The sequence below is a fragment of the Haemaphysalis longicornis genome, unplaced genomic scaffold (genome assembly GCF_048455015.1).
Source record: "Haemaphysalis longicornis isolate Haplotype H1 unplaced genomic scaffold, Haemaphysalis longicornis Haplotype H1 scaffold_9, whole genome shotgun sequence".
Lineage (NCBI taxonomy): Eukaryota > Metazoa > Arthropoda > Arachnida > Ixodida > Ixodidae > Haemaphysalis > Haemaphysalis longicornis.
This window is the reverse complement of record NW_027526460.1, coordinates 119,953,825-119,977,700: the sequence shown is the minus strand read 5'-3', so window position 1 is coordinate 119,977,700 and position 23,876 is coordinate 119,953,825. Positions and strand designations below refer to the sequence as shown.

General features: G+C 44.9%; 1 long non-coding RNA gene across 1 annotated transcript in view; it reads right to left on the bottom strand.

Annotated features, from left to right (window-relative positions):
- Nucleotides 1–23,876, bottom strand: part of LOC144152450 (uncharacterized) — an 88,542-nt gene that overhangs the window by 45,951 nt on the left and 18,715 nt on the right. Inside the window, exons 2-3 of the long non-coding RNA XR_013319168.1 lie at nt 17,194–17,327; nt 15,082–15,114 (exon numbers count right to left, since the gene is read on the bottom strand). This is a non-coding gene — a long non-coding RNA (uncharacterized LOC144152450). The remainder of the gene's footprint in view (nt 1–15,081; nt 15,115–17,193; nt 17,328–23,876) is intronic.

Sequence of the window (23,876 nt, the reverse complement as noted above, 5' to 3'; positions counted from 1 at the left end):
TTGATCTCGAAGAAGAATAACAGCATGGTTACATTATGACCAGTAGCCTTAGCTGAAGAACGCCGAAAAAAAAACACATGATGTCTTTTTTTAGCAAATTACCTCTATGTATGCTCCAGAAAGCATTTAAAAGATATTTGGGAAATACAAATCTCGAATACACTATACACATCCGGGTTGCTTTAAAAGGCGGTGACACCGTGATGGAAGCTTCCGGCTAAGTAGAGAAAATGCCCTTTGTGACGCATTGCATATAAAGCATTATGTACATTACGATAGCACCTCAAAGAATAGCACGTGAATGCAGAATTTCCAAAATAGTACAAGGTCTCTCCGATTAAGTTAATAAGGTAGAATTTCCTTTGCCCTAGCGAAGGAGCTCAATGACGCAGTTGTTATTGCAGTACTCGAAAGCAGAAAAAAGTAATCCTTTTTTTCGCTAATATTTTAGGCAATCATAGTGTTAGTAATCGCTAGAAAGAAACCGATATAATAAAAACCATATTATCTCAACGCTTTTGTTATTCCGGCTAATATTCCGCAAATAAACAATGCTTAATTTGGTGAGGCCGCGTAGGATATCCACTGAGTTAAAATAATGCACAATTACCAGCACAAACACGTGTAATAATGACTATGAGTTTTGTGCCCACCAGGGCCATGACGCGTGCGTGTTCCAGCCTAAAACACACGCTTGAACTTGTTTTCGTACCGAAAAGCTGGGCACCGAAACGCCCGTGCACTAATTAGACCATAGGAAAACGCTCTGAACCGACACACCCTATACCAAAATTACCGCAACCGGTAACCGGAATTACGTTCGCTTAGCCATTCAGACAATTTAATATGCCCATGACACAAACATATTTTTGCACTGCCGCAACATTCATGTACTTGAAAGAAAAATCTAAGGGCTCAAAAATTGGTGCATACAATGAATACAATCCTTGTGCGTCGTATCATGCGAGAAGAACTCGTACGGCACACGTAGTTAACTGACCGTCCTGAGGAAGTGCGCAATGGCTGTGCAATACATGAAGGGCCCTTGAATGTTTTCCCAACGAGGAACACCCGTTTCAATCCAGTGACTCTCGGGGATCACCGGGAGCTGCAACATAAGGTCGACCGGGATAGGAGGAGCCGTAAGGAGCACCTCAACCCTCCATGCCTTTCCCGGTACCCAAGCAGTGTCTGACGACCAACCCTCGAGTACAGGAACCGTCAGGCCGAGTCTCGGCGAGAACCTCCTGTCTGCTATTTTTGCGGATGCGTTGGACAGATTGCCCGTTATTGCCGCCGCCTTCGCCAAACACCGAGATTCGAACAACGGCCCGTGTTCTCGCGCACTACATACCCTCGTGATTTTGGGGGCTACGGACATCCGCCGTCAGCACTTCCACCTAGACAGGCCTCTGACAAGAGTGTCACGCCCCGACTAAGAGCGTACGGCTGTCCCCCTCTCTACGACGTCGCTCGCCCTCACCGGCAAACTAGCCAGTGTGGCCGATGGGGTTGAGGTCACGGGACAGCCTTCTTCAGAAATACCTCTGCCTGTCTCAATGTTAAAGAACAAAGTGGACGTTATAATTAATGAAATTCCCGTAAGCGCTTTAGAGAACACTGGATCTACGGTTTCGCCTATGAGGTTCAGATTTAAAGAGACTTTACGCCGAAAGGTGATTTTAAATTGGGATCAACCGGTTACATTTCGTGGAGTTGGAGGTGAAGTTTTGTGTCCGATTGGGACCTGTTTAGCAGGTGTGCATCTCGGTGGAAAGGTGTTCAAGATAGAATTCCCTGTGCTTCCCTGTTCCACACACGATATTGTATCGGGTATTGACTTCCTCAAATTAAGTGGTGCTACTCTTGATAGCTTAAATGCAGAAATTCACCTGCCAGATGATGTTTCTTCACCATTAATGCACGATTTCACTGATATCACCGCTGTCTCTGCATTGAAAGACTATGTGGTACCAGCGCTTTCGGAAAGATTTATTGCGGTTACTCCGCCCACGATCCGTTCTGGCCCGTTCAAAGCCTTGGTGGAGCCAGTACATGAACAATGTACCAAAAAGAACCTACCAGTACATGAACAATGTACCAAAAAGAACCTACTGGTTCCGAACTCTGTCGTCTCAGTGGCTGATGGCCGTGCCATATGGTGGGTGGTGCACTGCTCGAATGAAACAACCGTGCTTCCCCAGGGCATGAAAATTGCCTCCTACGGCGAAAAGGCCCAACCACAATTTCTGCACTGACCGATGTCCCAGTTCATTCTCTCCATCCCTCTCCCCAGGAAGCAAAGTTCATTGGAGTGATTGATAAATCTCTCCACTCTGCCGAATGCCTGTTTCTGTTCAGGATTCTTTCCCGGTACTCTGCCGTATTTGATTTTTCCCAGACCCGCTCTACGTTGCCGTTTCCGAAATTCCAAGCACATCACCTCATACATCCCGGCTCAGCAACACCGATTCGACAGAAACCTTATCTAGTATCACCGTCTGAGCGAAAAGTTATTAACGACCAAGTCGGGGAAATGTTGAAGTACGGCGTGATTCAGGAGTCTTCGAGTCCTTGGGGAGCTCCCGTTATTCTGGTGAAGAAGAAAGACTGCTCCTTGCGGTTTTGTGTTGATTACCACCGCCTGAATGCTGTCACAAAAAGGATGTATATCTTTTACCGCGGGTTGACAACGCAGTTGACTGCCTCAACTCAGCATCTTACTTTTCCTCCGTCGACTTAATATCCGGATACTGGCAAATCCCTATGCATCCAAGCGACAAAAAAAGACGGCTTTTGTCACACAAGATGGGCTATACGAACTTAATGTGATGCCCTTTGGCTTGTGTAATGCGCCTGCCACCTTGGAACGGTTCATAGACACAGTTTTGCATGGTTTGAAGTGGACCAATGCATGTGCTATCTCTTATGATGTCGTCATTTTCGGTCACACTTTCGACGAGCATGATGCCCACCTGGCTGTTGTGCTTGACTGCATACATAATGCACGCCTCGTATTGAACTAAGAAAATGTCGCTTGGGCTAGCGCCAAGCCCTTGTTTTAAGACTTTGTCGGACAAGGATGGTGTGCGGCCAAACCCGCACAAGGCTGAGGCTTTCGCATCCTTCATAGAATCACAGTCTGTAAAGAATTTAAAAAGTTTTCTTGGCCTCTGTTCGCAATTTCGACGCTTCGTGCCCAGATTTGGTGACATTGCCTCTCCCATAACGCGTCTGCTTCAAAAAGACGTCTCTTTCAGGTGGACTCCAGAATGTGATGACGCTTTCAGCCAGTTGAAGTTACTGCTTACCTAGGGGCCAATCCTGGGTCATTTCGACCGCCCGGCCCCTATTGGAGTTCTCACAGACGCTAGCGGAGTGGCCATTGGTGCCGTGCTAGTTCTACGTCATAATGGTCGTGAACACGTTAATGCTTATTCCAGTCGTTCGCTGAGCAAAGCCGACCGTAATAAAACGGTTACGTAACAAGAGTGCCTGGCAGTCATATTCGCGACGCAGCGCTTTCGTTATTATCTGTACGGTCACAGCCTTACCGTAGTTAGGGACCGTCGGGCACTGCGTTGGATTGTGAACCTCCGTGACCCTTCAGGCCACCTTGTACGGTGGAGATTGCGTCTTCAGAAATTGAACTTAATGGTCCCCTACAAGAGCGGCTGCGAAAATTGTCACGCAGACTGTCTTTCTCGGCTCCAAATAGAAACAACAGACGGCGATTCTAATAGCCTAGACCACTATCTTGCAGCTCTGACCACGGAGCTTCCCGACCTCAGTACATTCAAGAAACCAAAACTGCAACATCCGTACCTACCATCACTGTTCGATTCAGCACGTCGCAGTCCAACGCGCAGCTCCTTCAGTGTGCACGGCGGGCTACTCTACAAAAATAATTACCCGTCAACCGGTTCTCGGTGGCTTCTTGAAGTTCACCTCAGATTACTTACTTAGGTTTTCCAGGCTATGCATGACGATTGCACTGCAACCTAGGACTTGCTCGGACGCTTCACCCGACACGCCAGCGCTTTTACTGGCCCAAAATGCGTCAGCTGACAGAACGATACGTTGCGAGTTGCTCCGAATGTCAACAGCACAAGACTCCTGCGTCAAGGGCGATTGGCCAACTGTACCCGGTAAATCCACCGTACTCTTCATTCGAGAAAGTTAGTATCGACCTGGTCGGTCCATTCCCAAGGTCTGCGCACGATAACCGTTGGATGCAAGCCTGCGGGGACTACCTTTCCCGCTACAAAGAGGCAGTGAAGTCGAGACAGTGACGGAATCCCGTTTGGCCGGGAGAATACATTTAAAAAAACACGAGACGCCGACCAGTCAAAAAATCGTTCTTGACGTTTCGGCTTCCAGCACGGAAGCCTGGTTCACAATGAATACACCACCAGAAATGGATCGTTTAAATGGGGTTGAGTAATCGATGTACGGAGCGCGTGTAGATTGGATTTAGATTTCCGTCGTTACGATTAACCGTGTTAGATCTGGTCTGAATGATTCGTGATTCCAGATGCAGGCGTGAAGTTGCCGATTTTGCTGTTGCGACGATTCTTGCACCATCCCAGTCAATCTTGTGGTCATTCGTCACGGCGTGCTCTGCTAAAGTGTTGTTGCGAACGCTCTTATTATTTACGTCACGAGCGTGTTTCTGTAATCGTTTCTTGTAGTTTCCTAATTCCCCGATGTACACACCGTCGAAGTCTGTGCACGGGATTTCATACACAACTCCGGGGAAGCGTTGCTTGGGCAAGCTGCCCCTCACTTTTACCAGCTGGTGACGCATCTTTCTTGCCGGAATGTGTGCCACCTGTACGTCATACTCCCGTCAGACACGTGCGAGACATTCGCTTGTTCCAGGAGTATACGGCACAGAAGCCCGTTTATTGAGGGGAGGAGGTGCGTCCGGTTGTCCCCTACGTGACAGCTGACGTTCCGTTGCATCTATAAAGCGTCTAGGGTGTCCGCAATTGCGAGGTCATCCCGTACCTTTTTCTTGTCCACAGCCACATCCTCGGGCCTTGAGCACAGACGTTCGGCCCGCTGCAGTAACGTGCTAACAACGGCTTCCTTGTGGGCGGCCGGGTGCACAGAGCCGAAACTTAGGTATCGACCGTTGTGTGTATCTTTCCGGTACACGCTGAACCGTAGCCTCTGGCCCTGCCGAGAAACGAGGACGTCGAGGAAAATAAGTTTTCCATCCACCTCCTCTTCCAAAGTGAACTGAATGGCTCTTTCCAAGCTGTTCAGGTGATCCAGGAACTTGCTCACCTCATCTTTCCTCCCCAGAGATGCCCGATAGATGTACCGGACCTGCGCAGGCTCCTAGATTTCTGCCTTAAGAACACTTACTTCGTCTTTATGGGCAATTTCTACAAGAAAAGCCAGGGGACTCCCATGGGCGCGTCTGTTTCGGTTACGGCGGCGAACCTCACCATGGACGCGCTTGAACAGCGGGCGTTATCCTCCTTCGCCCCATCCCATAAAGTGTTCCTCCGCTACATTGATGATTGTTTCTGCATCATCCAAAAAGATGAGGTGAGCAAATTCCTGGATCACCTGAACAGCTTGGAAAGAGCCATTCAGTTTACTTTGGAAGAGGAGGTGGATGGAAAACTTCCTTTCCTCGACGTCCTCGTTTCTCGGCAGGGCCAGAGGCTAAGCTTCAGCGTGTACCAGAAAGATACACACACAGGTCGATACCTGAGTTTCGGCTCTGTGCACCCGGCCGCCCACAGGCAAGCCGTTGTTAGCAGGTTACTGCAGCGGGCCGAACGTCTGTGCTCAAGGCCCGAGGATGTGGCTGCGGACAAGAAAAATGTACGGGATGACCTCGCAAGCTGCGGATACCCTAGACGCTTTATCGATGCAACGGAACGTCAGTTGGCACGTAGGGGACAACCGGACGCACCTCCTCCCCTCAAGAAACGGGCTTCTGTGCCGTACATTCCTGGAACAAGGGAATGTCTCGCACGTGTGTTACGGGAGTATGACGTACAGGTGGCACACGTTCCGGCAAGAAAGATCCGTCACCAGCTGGTAAAAGTGAAGGGCAGCTTGCCCAAGGAACGCTTCCCCGGAGTTGTGTATGAAATCCCGTGCGCAGACTGCGACGATGTTTACATCGGGGAATCAGGAAACTACAAGAAACAATTACAGCAACATGCTCGTGACGTAAAGAATAAGAGCGTTCGCAACAACGCTTTAGCAGAGCACGCCGTCACGAATGACCACAAGATTGACTGGATGGTGCAAGAATCGTCGAAACAAAAAAATCGGCAACTTCACGCCTGCATCTGGAATCACTAATCATTCAGACCACATCTAACACGGTTAATCGTAACGACGAAAATCTAAATGCAATCTACGCGCGCTCCTTACATCGATTACTCAACCCCCTTTACACGATCGATTTCTGGTGATGTATTCATTGTGAATAAGGCTTCCGTGCCGGAAGCCGAAAAGTCAAGAACGATTTTTTGACTGGTCGGCGTCTCGTGTTTTTTGAAAAGATACAAAGAGAAAGCTGCGCTCCCATCAGTCACTGCCACCGTGGTCTCAAACTTTCTTTTGCACCGTATTCTGCTCCGCCGCGGTCCGCGTGGCGTCACCATCAGTGGCCGTGGGCGCCAATTCACCGCTTATGCTGTCAAAGAAGAGATCCGGCATTCTTTTTCGCAGCTTCCGCACTCAACCCCATATCATACGCAAATGAACGGCCTCACTGAGCGCACCAATCGGACACTTACCAACATGATAGCTATGTACGTTTATTCCAAACACAAAATCTAAAATCTGGGACGCCATCTTGCCCTTCATTACGTACGCATATATTACCGCACGCCAAGAGACCACAGGATACAGCCCTTTCTACCTCCTTGATGCGCGTCCGCTGCCGAGCACTTTGGACACGATTTTTCTGTTTTCTCTTAACGATGACCGCAGCGTAGTAAAAGACTCTCTGACTCACTGAAGAAGCCTGTCTACTCGCCCAGTTACGTACACTGGTCTCATAAGACCTATCGAAGTTGCGCTACGACAGCTGCCACGAAGACATGTCGTTCAGAAGAGGAGATTCTGTGTGGCTTTGGACCCCTCTCCGCCAACGTGGTTTGTGTGAGAAGCTGCTGGCACACTACACCGGGCCATTTGTGGTTCTAAATTGTGTAAGCGATGTGAACTGCGTCATATCACGGCTCCTTCGACGTGGTAGACGAAGCAGCAAGACTCAAGCAGTTCATGTCGCCCGACTCAAACCCTAATACTCACACGGGATGCCTTGAGTGGCCAAGAGGGCAACGTGTCCACCGCGGGATATGTTACGCTGTCTACTAACGGTCCGCAAGGTCAAGTGACCCAAACAATTGAGCAACGAATGCAAGGGAAGGTGCTTGATGTTGAGGAAGACTATGTTGCAAGCGTTCGCGGCTGCAGTCGAACATACTGCGCTACCCTTTGTTTACTTTACATTATTCCGGGGTTGCCCGCAGGTAACCATATATATATGTGTATATATATATATATATATATATATATATATATATATATATATATATATATATATATATATATATATTATATATATATATATATATATATATATATATATATATATATATATATGTAATATATATATATATGTAATATATATATATATATACATATATATAAATATATATATATATATATATTATATATGTACTGGTTGTTTTACGGAAGATTTTATGTAATTGTAATAAGTAGGCTTTCTGAGGTAAGATCGTTTTGTCCCCGAGGTGATCAAGGGCTCTTATGGCCTCAGTAAAACCAGTTCCAATTGCTAGTTACCGGAACACATAAGTATAAGTTTTGAAAGAGAGAGAGAAAAACTTTATTTAAAAGCCTGGTTAAGTGCGTTCAGCGAACGAGAGCTCCAGCCTGCCGGTGACCATGGCAGCTCTTTCTGCGAGAATCGTCCTGGGTCTCCAGGTCCGAGTCGCCTAGCGCCTTCTCTCAGAGCTCGTATGAGGGTCTCAAGAGAAAGGGGTCTCCTCAGCATTCCCATATGAGATGGGTTACTGTATCCTTCGCCCCACACGCAGGGCAATTGGGTGACTGCTATAAATTCGTGTGAATATGGTGCACTTTGGAGCGACATGACAGTGTGTTCGTCTGTAGTAGGCCCCACAGATGTTCTTCGTCATTTCTAAGGTCCCGATGTGTCCGCGGATACATTCGGCGGAAAGGCGGTAGTGTGCGGTGATTTTTGTAGCTTAATAAGCTGACCCTGGCTGATCGGCCTCCATGTGCGCAGACTCGAATTGGTCTTTCTTTGGTCGGGAGCTCTCGAGCTGCTTTGTTGAGCGGATCGTTACCCCCAACCCTGTATGGGCGGGAGTCATGATCCCTTCTACGTCGGCGTTAGGGGTGGGGGGGGGGGGGGGGTTGACGAGAATTGTGAATGCCTGACGGGAAATAGTCCCTGTAGCGAAGTATTGCATGGCCGTTTTCGAATCTGAAATTATGATTGCAGGGGTCGGCCAGTGAGCTAGTGCCACCGCGACAGCCGCCTGTTCTGCCGTTTCCGGATTGCGGGTGCGTACATAAGGGCCCCAGTAACCTCCCATGAATAGGGCAATTACTCCCGTCCCTCAGCCTTCAGTGGCTGCGAAGAAACTGACCATGGCGGCGGTCAGACTGTGACGCAGCAGAAGGGGCTAAGAACACCTGGAGCCGAACAGGCCGCCATTGGAATCTACACCTTCAAAGTTTAACATGCGAACTTCATGTATCGTGGTGAGTGTATGGGTATTGTTCGCGGAATTAGACGGGAATACGTGGGATGACGGAGGGCTTACTGAGGTTAGGATTACAGGTGAAGCGTTGACGGTGCTGAAAAATGGACACGTCTTATGTTACCGTTGTCTAGTGGACACAAAATAACTGGGATTCGGATTACAATTGAATAAAAGCATAGCTGGAAACATACTATAGCATACTTGAAAGCGTAGCCCGTCTTGTAATTAGGCTGAATAAGAGGTACAAATTCAAGGTGGTAGAGGGCTACGCACCTACATCCACAGAGGATGACCACCTAGTTCAATGCATCTATGAAGATGTGGAATAGGCAATGGGTAAAGTAACAAACCAATATACTGTAAATATGGGAGATCTCAATGCAAAAGCAGGAAGGAGCATGCTTGAGACAAGCAGTTGGGAACTATGGTCTCGGCTGTAGAAATAAAAAGGGGGACATACAAGTAGAGTTCGCAGAACGGAATAATCTACGCATCATGAATACCTTTTTCTGAAAACGTGGGCGCCGGGAGTGGACGTGGAGGAGCCTTAATGGGGAGCAAAAAAATGAAATAGACTTCATATTATGCGATAACCCTGGCGTCGTGCAGTATATGGAAGTGCTCCGAAGTTGAATGTGTAATGACCACCGTATGGTAAGATGTGCAATTTAGCTAGATTAGCGGAGGGACCTTAGCAAGTAAGTATAAAAGAAGCCAATTTATGAGCTTTAAAGACATAAAGGTGAAGAATTCAGGATCCCACCGCAGAATCGATATTCAGCTCTTACCGAGAAATCAGAGTTTACGACAGAGTAAGCTAGTGAAAATCTTACACGCATTATAACGGAGTGTGCAGTACAAGTCAGCGGAACAATGTCTAGACAGGATACTGGTTAACTTGCCCATGAGAGGAAAGATTTATTTAGGAAAAGCCAAAGCATGACGATCCCCACCCAGCTGACAGAAGAGAAGAAGCGGAGTTTTACTTTCAAAGATAATCAATAAGCGTAAGACAGCTGACGTACGGAAGTTTATTATGGAGACGATCGAACATGCTGTAAAGAGCGGAGGTAGCCTGAAAGCAGTGAAGAGGCGTCTAGGCATTGAAAAGAGTGAGATGTATGTACTTAAAGATGAGCAAGGCAATGTCATCATGAATAGGCATTGAATAGTCATAGTAGACGAGGAGTTCCATAGAGATCTGTACAGTAGCTGGGACATAAAGGGTACTACCGAACGATAAAATAGTTCAGAGGAGATAGACATCCCACAAGTAACGACAGAAGAAGTAAGGAAGGTTGCATAATAAATGCAAGGGGGCAAAGCACCTGGGGAAGATCTGATAACAGCAGACATAATGAAGGCTGGCGGCCAAATTGTTTTAGTAAAACTGACAAACCTGCACACGCAATGCCTAATGACCGCGAGTGTACCGGATTCTTGAAAGAACGCGAACATCATCCTAATCCATTAGAAAGGTGACATGAAGGACATGAGAAATTATAGGTCGATCGGGTTAGTCAGTCGTCTACAACGTACTTAGCAAGGTAATCACTGACAGAATTTCTGCCACCTCAGATTTCATTCAACCTAAACAACTAGCAGGGTTTTCTAAAGGATATTTAACAATGGACCATATTCCCACCATCAATCAGGTGATGGAAACGTGCGTGGAGTATACTCAGCCCCTATATATAGCCTTCATAGATTATGACAAAGCATTTGACTCCGTTGAAACCTCAGCAGTCATTCAGGGATAACGAAAACAGGGTGTACACGAGCATTATATAACAATACCAGAGGATATCTACAATGGGTCCACAGCTACCATCGTCCTCCACTAGGAGAACCGTAAAACACCTATAAAGAAGTGCGCAGACGCGGAGACACAATCCCTACAAGGTTATTCAGGTATGTTTCTAAGAAGTATTAAGAACTTGTATTGGTGACAGGTGGGAATAAGGGTTAATGGAGAATACCCCGGTAACCTTACTGATGACGTTGCTTTGCTAAGTAACACTGGAGAGGAATTATAAAGAACCCTACCGCGTTAGGCAAACGGAGTCGAACCGTGGGATTGAAAATTGGTGTGCAGAAAACTAAAGTAATGACCCATAACCTTGGAAGAGCACAACAGTTTCAGATAGGTGGCGAGACAGTGGATGTGGTAAGCGAATATATCTAATTAGGTCAAGTTGTGTTCCCCCATCGCGACCATGAGACAGAGGAAATTCGAAAGATAAGAATGGGGTGGAGTGCATTCCGCAGGCATTATCAGGTAATGAATGGCAGCCTACCATTGTTCCTGAAGAAGAAAGTATATGACAGCTGCATGTTACTGGTACTCACCTACGGGACAGAAACTTGTGAGGCTCACTAAGAGGGTTCACCTTAAAGTGATAATAACTCCGCGGGGAATGGAGCAAAAGGTGATATGTGTAACATTAGGGGCAAGAAGAGAGCAGAGTGGGTCAGGGAACAAACCCGTGTTAAGACATATTAGAGAAATTAAGAAGAAATTGATGTGGGCAGGGCATGTAAAGCTAAGGCAACATAATCATTGGTCATTGAGGGTGACAGAGTGGATCACTAGAGAAGGCAAGATGAGCAGCGGGTGGCTGAACGTTAGGTGGGCTGATGAGACCAAGAAGCTGGCGCGGATAAATGGGTCTCAGCACATGACCAGGATAATTTGAGACTAATGGGAGAGGCCTTTGCCCTGCAGTGATGATGACGAGAGTAGGGGCATTGATATGTGGAATGTTGGGGTCATACAGAGCCGTCACAGTATAGGCGTCCTGACGCCAATAGTCGACCACTTCCACTTATACCATGCTTGGGTTTATTGGGTATTTTTGGTTAAAGTTCGGCCTCGTTGTTTCCTGCTGTTTTGACTGTGTACCGATTGCATGTTTTACGGGAGAGGGCGAATGAGAAGTTGATTGAATTTATGGGGGATGGGGACTATGAAATCCGTAGTTAGCGAGGCTCGCAGATTCAGTCGGTGCATGCATTCTTGGCCGGTAGGGGATGCCGACAGTCACAATAGCTGTTTCAGCCTGTGGGGCTCTATGAGTTACTTGGCTGTATTGTAGATGCCCAACTGTCGTAATGTGGCAGTGCAAGTTATCTGGGGTATTTGTAGGGCTGTCTTGTAGTCTTTACGAATAAGGCCATTTGCTTTGCCCATTTCAATCGGAGATGGATTAAGGTATGTTAGCGAGTATGTAATACGGTTGATTAGAAGTGTTGAAGTTAGTCTGAATCTTTTAGCCTCTTAAAGTAATTTATTCCGGGCTGCTACACGCCGTATTAGTCCAATTGTTTGGTCCACTTGAATCGTTAGTTGTGCCATAGAGCGAGTGTTGGCACCACTGCTTTGGATAATTATTCCCAATATCTTTATGCTGGGCACTGTCGGTACATCCGTTCCGCCAATACGTATTGTTATGTTTGAAGGTGGCTAGGAGACTTGTTTGGCTGGGGGCATGAGTAGTTTGGAAGAAGTTTAGCTGGGGAGCATTCTATACCTGAAATTCTTGCCTCATCGAAGACAATCTGGGCTCCTCTCTGCTGGGCGCTTTCTTTTTTCGCGTCGCTGCCTCTCTATGTCCAAAGGTTTTTATCGTCGGCATAGAGGCTTCGTCGGAAGTTTGGGACCTAATCTAATTTGCATTGGATATTAAGCATACTAGTTTAAGTGGCAGCGGGGAGAGGACTGCTCCCAGGGGTCTGCCAATTGAAGGCAGTTTACGACCTCGGACGTAATGTTACCTAATTGAAGTCTGGCCGGACGGGATATTAGGAAACCTCTAACGTAGTTATACGTGCGTTGGCCAGGTGCTACGGACCTAGGGTCGAATGGGACACTATGGCCGGCAGCTATAGCCGTATAGCACAATCTATCGAATGCCCTCATACGGTATAGTGTGACAATGGTTTTGAGGATGTAAATGGCATCATAAATATAGAAGGTCCGCAAGAACTTGCAATGTATGCGGATGACACTAACTTATTCTTCACATGTGATAATATAATTAAACTTCACTCAATAGTAAATGTTTCCTTGGAACAATTATCCACTTGGTTATTAGATAATAAATTGCAACCTAACGCTACAAAGACAACTTACGTGATATGTAGGCTGTACAATAAAAATGTTGACAAAGAAATCCCGAGTATATTGAACGGAACCAAGATAAACCGAGTGACAGAACAGAAGTTCTTAGGTGTTTGGTTTGAAGAACAACTTTCGTGGAATACGCAGAGTGCTCACCGCCCACCGAACTCAAAGTATAGGCCTCATATATAGAATCGGGTAATATATACCACTATGGTTGAAACAAAACTTATGCAATGCTTTCATTCATTCTAAATTAGGCTGCGGGAGTTTGGTTATTCTTCACATGTGATAATATAATTAAACTTCACTCAATAGTAAATGTTTCCTTGGAACAATTATCCACTTGGTTATTAGATAATAAATTGCAACCTAACGCTACAAAGACAACTTACGTGATATGTAGGCTGTACAATAAAAATGTTGACAAAGAAATCCCGATTATATTGAACGGAACCAAGATAAACCGAGTGACAGAACAGAAGTTCTTAGGAGTTTGGTTTGAAGAACAACTTTCGTGGAACACGCAGAGTGCTCACCGCCCACCGAACTCGAAAAGTATAGGCCTCATATATAGAATCGGGTAATATATACCACTATGGTTGAAACAAAACTTATGCAATGCTTTCATTCATTCTATATTAGGCTGCGGGAGTTTGGTGTGGGAGATCACAACTAAAACTAATTATACCAGGCTCATTGTACTGCAAAAAAGAATTTTGCTTATATATTTAGATAATCATGACGGTTACGGAGATTTCAGGACAAGTTCTTTATTCACTGAATATTCAATGCTTCAAGCTGACCAAATCCATTACATGAAGGTTCTGCATACCATTTATAAGCAAAAGACCCACAATCAAGTTAACAATATATCTTCTGGCTACCATCTCAGGCATACAATACGGCACACTCCAAAAGTAAGAACGACCTATGGTAAGCAATCTATCCTGTACTAGTCAACTGAAGCAATAAATACATTGGGAGAAAAATTAAGCTTCAGCGCCAGTGAACGTACGTAGAAAAAAGAGGTCAAAGAACTGTTACTTAGGCAAAACGCTTGCAATACTGATATATAATTAAGGGTTTGAAATATAGGTATAGATGTTCCCCTAAAGGTGGAAATTAAGAATAATTACAAAGAAAAATACATTCGTACGTAATTGTGAAATAGTAGTGTAACTAATCAAACTTCATGCGTACGAATTGCTGCTTTTATGTGTACACTGTGATCCTTCTGGAAATTTTAGACCTATGCTTTGTATAATACATAGGATATGTAGTAATGACTTTGCTTTCTGCTATTTTTTATTACGATTGTCCTATTATGGTTAAATTTGTGAACAGACGTGTTATTATGTACGCTGTAAATCGGGTGGCTGAGGCCCCTGTCAGGCCACATACGCCTTTGGTCCCTTGGTCCGCATGACAAACCACCTTTTCAGTTTGCATTTTAAAACGCGACTGCTTCGTTAAGGAATGCGTGTGTTTTTGGCAACAAAATCTTTTGTTTATCCCACAACCACGGTAGATATAATTACAATCTCAGCTTTAAAGTTTGTCGAGGCGGTTGACGAGCATTTAGGGTTGTAGCCTAAATCCAGATGAACGTTTAGCAGCCAATCATCGCTCTGTGGGACCTGCGCACAAAAATCCGGCAAACACAGGGGCTGGTAATATAGCGGTGTTCGCCGCGTTCTTCTGCAAGTGTTTTTCTAGCATGAAACTTCCTTTGGAACTTGGTTGGTAACTTTCCGTGGGCATCAGGTGTGAAAGCGCATCATACTCCAACTACCCAACAGTGTGCAAAGTTTGGAATGCCGTACAGTATTTTTATGTTACAAGCGTGTAAAACAGCGAGCGTGGGATTTCCAAAACATCATCGAATACCCAGACGTCGAAACATCCATCAAGCAAAGTGCCACACGTAGTTAAGATATGGTGAATCGAATGGCGACGCGTTCGATCTGCATGCATTTATTTTGAAGCTAAATTTCCTACACTAACATTGAATCTCGATGCCCATGTGTTTACCGTTTCTTTCTTGACGACCATTTGTTGACTTGACGCAGCTTGAAATGTTCAAGAAATTCGGCAACACCTAAAACGTTTAACTGCCATGACCCTCAGCAAAGCAGCGAAATTCTAAAAATACAGCCATACCTGGATTCCCGTCTTCGGGTGTGTTAGAATGTTCTGAAATCAATTAAAGACAGGCGTTAGTGAAAAAATGAAACATTCGCGTGAAATAAAGCAGCACAAAATTGTTTACGAGCTGTTTAGAACCCCGAAGCCGCCACCGCGTATTGTGCAGCAACTAGTAAAAGGTCCCAAATACGTAGCTGTTGTTTCAGGGGCAACCCTTACTGTTAACATAAACGAGAAGCCATAACACTTTTTTATGTAGAATAAAGACCCTATAAACGCTTGGTTTCGGACGTCCTGGCAGCGTACCAGCGGATACGTGAGGTTTTGCTGCTAAATAAACTGTTCGAAAATTATTTGCAGTATTGTTGTAATCAATTAGTTTAAAATGTTTAAAATGTCATCTCTGTTAAGGTTGAGGCGTAGACACGAAATCATTAAGAGACACGCTTCCTCAATCAAATATGAGTGGTGTCAAGGAAACACTTTTTAGCTTAAAATTTCTTCAAGTGGGCAAGCAGGCGTATAGAATTGCTCAAAGGTACACGTGAATTTGCCGAGTGAACGCACGCATGACTGGACTTCAAGATAACGCGAAGAAATGGAATGGTTTGTGGTGACGAGTTAGCCAACAGTATGCAAAAGTGATATCCAACTTAGGTCGTCTTAAAAATGGGTCGACACGAACGCAACATACGAGAATCAAAAGTTGATAACGGCTCTAAATGCTTCGAAGTTATATAAAAACCGGGTTCAACAAAACCTATTACGAATTTTGTAAGGTGATCTTGGGTAGGATGTTTTTACGTGTATAAAAATATATGAAAAGCAATCGGTGTTGGCTGTATTATTCAGAATACATTCTTTTGATGTACACATCGGGTATTGTCTGGACTCTTTCAGTAAAAAAATACCACCAGCAAGACGAGTTCATTTCTCTTTCAATAGCACGGCATTAAGTAATTAAAATTCTGGAAGTGCTAAAACATAATTCGTACACCATACAAACCAAAGCGTCCGCTTTAGTAATACTTTATGGGCATATACTTGTTTTAAAAGGAATGGTAGACAAGCTGGGTAAATTATCCACTCATTTCTTTTATTTTTCATTTCTAATGAAGCCTTAAGGGCCCGTAGGCATTACATAAAGCGGGGGCATACAATATATGAGGGACTCTTCATCACACAAAAAGAATAAAAAGGAAGAAAAGACGAAGAAATGGAAGAAAAACATCGCTCAGAAAGGAAACAATCAGGCAGTAAAATACGCAAAATCGTAGACTGGAAATAAAACAGCAATATACATAAGTATTAGGCATCATAATGCATGGGTCACTAAAAGATTGTTACTGACATGGTTCAACTAGAAAGCCATTTTAACATAAACCATTTAGGTCAGATGCATTGTTAGTTTCTCGCGAAAAGCCGTGCGGTCGGCGGACGAAGCAATATGCAAGAAAAAGGTAAATTTTTATTATCGGGGCAAGGAATGCCTTGCTCATATGGTTTCGTTAGGGGTTGCACATAGCCGTGCCATTGAAACATTTTAAGTGCATTCAAGTCCAGCGGATCGGACATGAGAAACCTTCAATACTGACAGGGTGACTGAGCAGTTGGCGGTTGGCAAAGCATGTTAAATTGATACAGCTGATATTTTTTAAATATGGAGAGCACGTAAGTTCGTTTCATTTTGGGGTGCGTTTCTTCATAGTGCCAAACAAGCATCTGTTGTGGAACAGGAGTCCACCTGCTTCCAGCAGAGCTCGAAATTAAATTTTTGTGTTGTGCCTGTACCATGAAATCACAATGAATAAAACAACATTTTTTTGTTTTACAGGAAAGTAACTTGCAGCATTCTCTATCTTAGTTTTTGGTATGCTGATCGCCTGAGCTGCTAATTGGTCCGGTTACAACAGCCCATCATGTTTTGCAAAATGTAATTAAACCTTACAATTTACAAACGCAGAACACGTTTTAAACACCGCACTACTCATGTAGCAGTACCCAATATTGGATCTGCTGAATGGTCATCGGCTTAACTATCCCTCGTAGCATCGTTCTCGCCACACCTATCGGGCGGGTAGCTGCCAGGGTTCTGTTTTCCCAAAATAGTATAGTGGTGATACTTACCTGTGTAGTCACTAGGCATAACGCTGCTCTCCAAAATGCAGTTTTGAGTAAGAAGCAGCATGAAAAGTACGGTGGCTATAATTGCCGCGCCCAGCATATTTTCAGTTTGTACGTTTTGAGTTATTCTTGTTTATCTGAAAGAAAGTGTGTCTTGAGCCATCGCATCGTCATAAAGGCCGGCAAGTAAGAGTTTTAGTCAAGCTCAAATGCGGACACGTAATCTATTCGTAAACATTTTTTGCCTACTCATTGAAAAGTGACTATTATTAATATTTTCATGAATTCATGCTCATTCATACCTAATTGCCGTGTAATTAGTGTTACCGCTAACAGTACTTGCTGTAAGGTATCTGCTTGTCACTTGTGGTGATACTTGCACATACACCAATTACAGCTGACGGCAACCTAGACTAGGTGATGCTTGAGCAGCTTTCGTTTTGTTTTTATTTCATTTTATTTATTCGCTTTCAGGGGCTTGAGGCGTTATAGACGAGATTTACAGACAAAAACTAATAAAAACTAAATTTAAATAGCAGGACAGCGACATAAAATGTCTAAAAACAGTGGTCCTCGAAACAGGCAAGTTAAGAGTCAAGATGGATAAAAAATTTAAGATGAACAAGTTAAAATAGATGTTAGTTCGGCTGCTTGTCTCACAAACATATATGACATGATGAGTGCGTGATGATGCGTATGTGGTGACTAAAAAAATGCAGCGTTCTATGGTCTCCTTGATCTAAAACATCAGTGCGGTATTATGCGACGGCATGCAAGATTCGGGACTTATGTTTTTTTACCTTTCTGACACTGGCTGTACGGAAATAATTAGAAACCATAAAACAATCGGACCAATTCTGCATGACTGCAAGAGTGGACACGAGGTTGGCGGAATTCAGATCGCATGCAGATGAGGCGTATTGAATTTTCGGAAGAACGAAGGTTTTGTAGAGTTGCTGTTTTAATTAAGCGGGAGATCGGGAAAAGTTACTTCGGAAAAAGGCCATTGCGAGGTTCGCAGTGCTAGTCGTATACTCACGTGCGCGTGCCATTAAGGGAATGCTTGTTTCCGGTGGTTGTCCTGCAGGTTCGAGTTACCCTCATGCACTTGCACTTGTCGAAGTTTAGTTTCGGCAGTGCAGGTGTGGCACTAAGCGGAAATTAAGATCGGTTTAAGCCTTACAATGATCGGAGGGTCAGACATTTTTTTCTGTATTGCATACAACCGTCAGCGACAATATAAAAACGGGTTTATGTTATCATGCAGATAATTATGTGGATTAGGAAGACAAGGGGCTTCAAGACAGATGTCTTAGGGACGACAGGGATATAGGACCGTGAGGAGGTTTTGTCGTTTACAGTTACCTATTCGAAGCAATTTTGCAAGAAACAACTTATCCACCCTAGAATATTAGGGTCATTGCTAGGTTCGCTAGGTTACAAAGTAAAAGAACAAGGGAAACTCCGCAAAACGCCATCGAAAAATAATGAATATAATCAACGGTATTGAACTATCGAAGAAGTAAAAGAAATCTTTTTTGAATATTAGTGATTCAGAATCTCAGAAATTTGCTACGGAGATTGTACCGTTGGAATACAAAAAACAAATTAGATTCCAGCAAAGAAATCATGTTATCATCAATTACATAAAGAACTTCTTTATATATTAAACGTAAAGGCTTGAATAAATGCATGCAATTCAAACAGTTGTTTCTTGAATAAATATTTGGAATGCTCAATTGCGGTTGTCCTAAAGAAAATCAATATTCGGATTTGTTCACGAACGCACAAGTCCCAGTAATCGTTCTCGCCGCAGTAAGGTGCATACACCTAGAAATATTCAAATTATGCAGTAACGCAGTGAACCAGCGTCGACTGCTGTTGTCTCTTCTTTAGTTAGTCCAGCTAATAAGTTGTAGTTGCGTGGGCGGAGCTATGAATTTATATGCTCATACGAAAGGCTTCTGGGAGTTTGTTTGCTTGTGGACATGGTAAGAAGACAGACTTCTAGCGAACCCAGTGCATCTTTTTTTGTATTCATGAAGCGAGTTCGAAGTCTCTGAGGGACACAAACAGCGTTGCCTCACCAGATCAGCATCTCACCACATTGGTGTAGTAGTTTGGCTCACCTCCCATGATTGACCAACCCATTACTTGGCCCCCAGTCCCGAGCAGCTGTCGAGCACATGACCATGGCGGCGTTCAGGGCTACGATACAGTAGATGGTGCTCAGAATCTCGGGGGTCAGACAGGCCGCCTTTGGAATCTGAACCTGGAAACGCTAAACGCGCGATCCCTATCTAGTGTGGGAGTCGTAGCTTTACTATTAGAGGAGCTGCCAGTCCTTTGGTAGGATAATTTAGCGTTTCGCGAAGGTATAAAAACAGAAGAAGGCGTCATTATACTGACTAGCGGACGCATTCTGCACTATGGATGTCCTCAAGAATAGTGGCATCAAAGCGCCGGATTCCTAATCCCCAGGGAAATACCAGACGACACCGTGGAATTCTTCAGCATTAAAGAAACAGGAGCAGTCGTTGCGATCAAGTTGGTCCCGGCGTACAACATGGCAAGGATCCAGGAAACTCTAGAAAACGGAGCAAGCCTACAACCAGCAATGAAGAATTTATTTTTTGGGAAAGACAGACTGTGCTCGCTCAGAAACATTCAAAGCAACATTAGGCAAAACACAACAATTTCACGCGACTTTAAGCCAGCGATGTTAGACCAGATGGAATTGCTGATCTTACAAGCTTCTCTAGCGAGGTCCCGCTGATCAGTAGGCCGTGAAGGGCTTGAAAATAGAAAAAAAGCTGCAGGTGACAACGGCGCAAGAATAGATCTTTAAAACTAGGGAGGGGAAATTAACATGCGAAGGCTGGCTGACCTATCTTCAGAATGCATAAGAACTTTAATAATGCCCGTGGTTGCAAATACGCCAACATATTTTTGATTCAAAAAGAGGGAGATTTGAAAGACTGTAAGAATTGCAGTGCATTCAGCCTTGTCTTCGTTGTAAGCAAACTTTCAGCAACGTAATATTCAATCGCTAAGCGACAGCTTACAGTTACAACAACTCCGGGAACAGCATTGGTTTAGAAAAAGATCTTCTAGAATAAATCCCATCAACGTCATCAACCAAGTAATTCGAAAATCCGCGGAATATAACATTTACAGGGCTGGTATAGCATATGAAAAAGCCTTTTATTCAACGAGCACCGCAGCAGTGCTTGAAGCAATAAAAGACCTGGGAATAGAGATGACCTAAACGACGCATATAAGAGCTCTACGGGGTAGAAGAATGCTTTAAAAGAAAATCGAAAATTCCCCCAGCAGAAAAGGAGCGCGACAGGGAGAATTTCATGAACACTGTGAGCAGGTCTGTAGAAGATAATCAGGAAGCTTGACTGGACAACTCAGGAATTTCATGGATGGAGAATACTTGAGCCATACAAAGTTTCCAGACAACATCGACTTGCCCAGTGGGTCAGCAGAACATCGAAAAATATGTGAGTAACTACTATGCGTGAAGAACTAAAAATACGTGAGGAGAGCTTGGCCGTGGGAATACAAATAACCATAAGTAAATATAAAGTTACCATAAATAAGCATGGCAAAGGGGCATTCTTCAGCTTATGCAACGCCACGCTAGAGCATTTAGAATAGTGTAGCTACCTCTCGCAAGTTGTCAGTGCTGATACAAATCACTAGTAAGAAATCTGGCATAGAATAAGTGTCGGCAAGAGTGCACTGGGCAAGAACTCCAGAATAATAAAAAGAAAGCTACCTCTCTCACCGAAAAAAAATGGAATGCCACCAATGCACGCTGTAGGTGATGGCGTACGGAGCGGAAAGTTGGCGCCTTACTAAACAACTTGAAAGCATACTATAGGTCGGCCCAACAAGCCATGGAAAGAGGGATGATAGCGATTAATCCTAAAGAATACACACGAGGCTCCCGGATCAAGGAGCGAACTTAAGATGATATCACGGTTCGAATTAGGAAAACCAGATGGGATTGGGCCGGCCATGTAGTTAGAAGTGTGAACTCGTTGACAGCCAGGGTTCCAGACCGGATAAGGCGAGTCGTATCCAGGAGAAGGGGAAGCGTTTACTCGATGGAGGGACGAAATCAGAAAATTTGGAGGGAAGAATCTACTTGGGAAGCGCAGGACAGGAGCTGGTGAAGTTCAATAGGAAAACACTTCGTCCGGCATGAAACAAATAGGCTAGGGGGGATTAGAGTGACAATGACGATTACACTAATGTTTGCTTCAACCTGTTTCCCCAAGGTAGATCCGCTGGGACCGCTGTGAGCCAAGGAGATTCAGAAGAAAGGCCTACAAGTGCGGCCGAGGATCTCTTGTGTCACCTAAACCGGGTATCGGGAGTTGGAAGGGTTCGAATTGTTGATGATGCCCGGCAGCAAGGACATGAAGGTTTAGCTATGGTAGAACTGGAAGTTTGTAGGCAGAACGTATTAAGTTCAGAGCACTTGAGGGGCTCGCCTTGTCGTCGTAGCTTTCTCATTAGACCCAAGTAGAGCCACACTGCATGCCGTCGTACCGGTTGTTATCGCGGCGTAACGCAGAGGGTTCGAAAGCCAAGCGGTTTATATAGTCAGAAGTGGTCGAAATTGGTCAACCGGTGGCGCTTGTCATGCATCTCCCCGTTGTTGAGCGCAAAGAAAACTATAGCTACAATTGAGGCAAAATATACGTAATTAACCGGTAGCGCCCGCGTCCATTTATCCAGGAAGGCTCGTTGGGCTGGTTTTTACGATAATAAGAGACAAAAGGTGGTAGTGCAACGACGGCACGCGCAGGAGGAAAGACGTGCGCAAAAACAACACAACTCCCGCTGGTGCATTTTCAGACAGGGGCGCACGAGCACTGCAATAGCTGGAAATTGGAATTCCATTGGGTGGTAGAAGTGAGCGGGTAACGGCCCTACAGACAATTATGGCGAATCACTGCTCTGTACTTCCAACGGCTTTCACGTTGAGTGAAATGGCTTTACGTTTTTACAAAAGGAAGGTACAGTCTACACATAGAACAGGTTAACTTATCACAAACTCCCAGCGTTGCCAAAAGCGCAGAGCACCTGATATACAAGTGACGCAAGTGGTGGATCTTCAAAAAAAAAAAAAAGAAACTTAGCCTACAAGACGCAGGTGCCCGAGAGCAGACAATGGGGTTCCTCGCATATATTGAGTTTGGGCAGCGCCTCTACCTGCGCCACCGTTCAAGTGTTGTAAGGTGATTATCCGCCTGATATAAAGAGATGACATAATTTCGTTAAGTCCTGATTGGCCCGCCAGCAAACATAGAACACACTACGACAAATAAAACAAGCCAACCCAAAACGGCACAGCGCCACTTACGCGGGTTTACATCGCGCCGACGAACAGAAGAATATGATGCGGTTCCGCTCCGATATCTGGAGAATCGCGAGCTACTGCGTGTTGTCCTTAGACTCAATGGCGAGAGCCCATTACCCAAAAACTCCGCAGTCGACTTACAATTAATACAACAGGAACAAAAACGTTTCCCGTGGCCAAATTTTAACCTTGGTTCCTCACGTTATAAAGCCAACGTTTATCCGACGGCGCTGTCGTTGTATTTCAGGATTTCATTTGGTTTCGTGTCGTCGGCACTTTGACTAGAGCGGATTTTGGGTTTGGAATTATTGATCGCGGATTTTGGAATGATTTACGAAGTTTTAATGGCGAAATTTTTGCGTTTTAGAGATCTTTCTTCGAAGGTAACCGCTTTTTTTGCCAGACTGAACGTGTTGCGTACTAGATTTGACCAAGCCTAAAAGCACTGACGAGAGTCTTAGGACCCCTCGAGACCACGCGTGAAAGGGGTGTCAGTAAAGGAACATGAGGAGCCACACTTCGACTTCGCATTTCTATAGAAAATGTCGACAAGCGTGAGGAGGCAGCACCAATCGCAGCCACGTGGTTTCTTGGACTCTGCTTTTCTGTCAACCTCACGAACTATAGTCCGCGAAGTTTTCGCTGGTGGGCTCCTTCTATTGCTCACGCAGTAACAAAACTAACTAGGATCAGTAATTTATAGTTTCGTAAAAATAAGAAATCCCCCCTTGGGCTGTGTAACCCACGCAGAGCGACACCTTTGGACCCGCTTTATCGTCTCATATAACTGGCATAGTGTCAATTTGCGTTGCTTTCAATTCAGCTAATGTGGATTACATCGTTCTGAGCCAAAAATATCGTCAATGGTTGAATTATGTGGCTCTTTATGCCCCCGTTGACGACGTTAAACCAGCTGGTATATGCTCAAGCGTTGATTGTTAACAACTTTTAATATCTTCTGTTCTCTCCCGTTTTCCGAGAGGGAGCTGGCGGTTTGGGAAATCTGGTCTCGCTTATTGATCAGGGCCACGGCATATGCGTCGTAAAGACGTCCCTGGGCGGCGTCTATTTTTTGCGCGTCGTGGCGAACCCAACTACACCTTTCTAGAGTGCTCTTGCGTCTTGGATTGGCCCGCGTGTAGCCTAGAGTTCATAATGGGGACATTCCACCAGCAACACTGTGAGCGTGACGGCTTGAGGAATGGGGATTTTTCAGTACTATTTCGTAGAGTAAGAGGGGCCATGATTCCTACAGTGCACAATTTAATGGGGTTAGCAGCTGGGCGGGCCGTTTGAGCGTAGACAT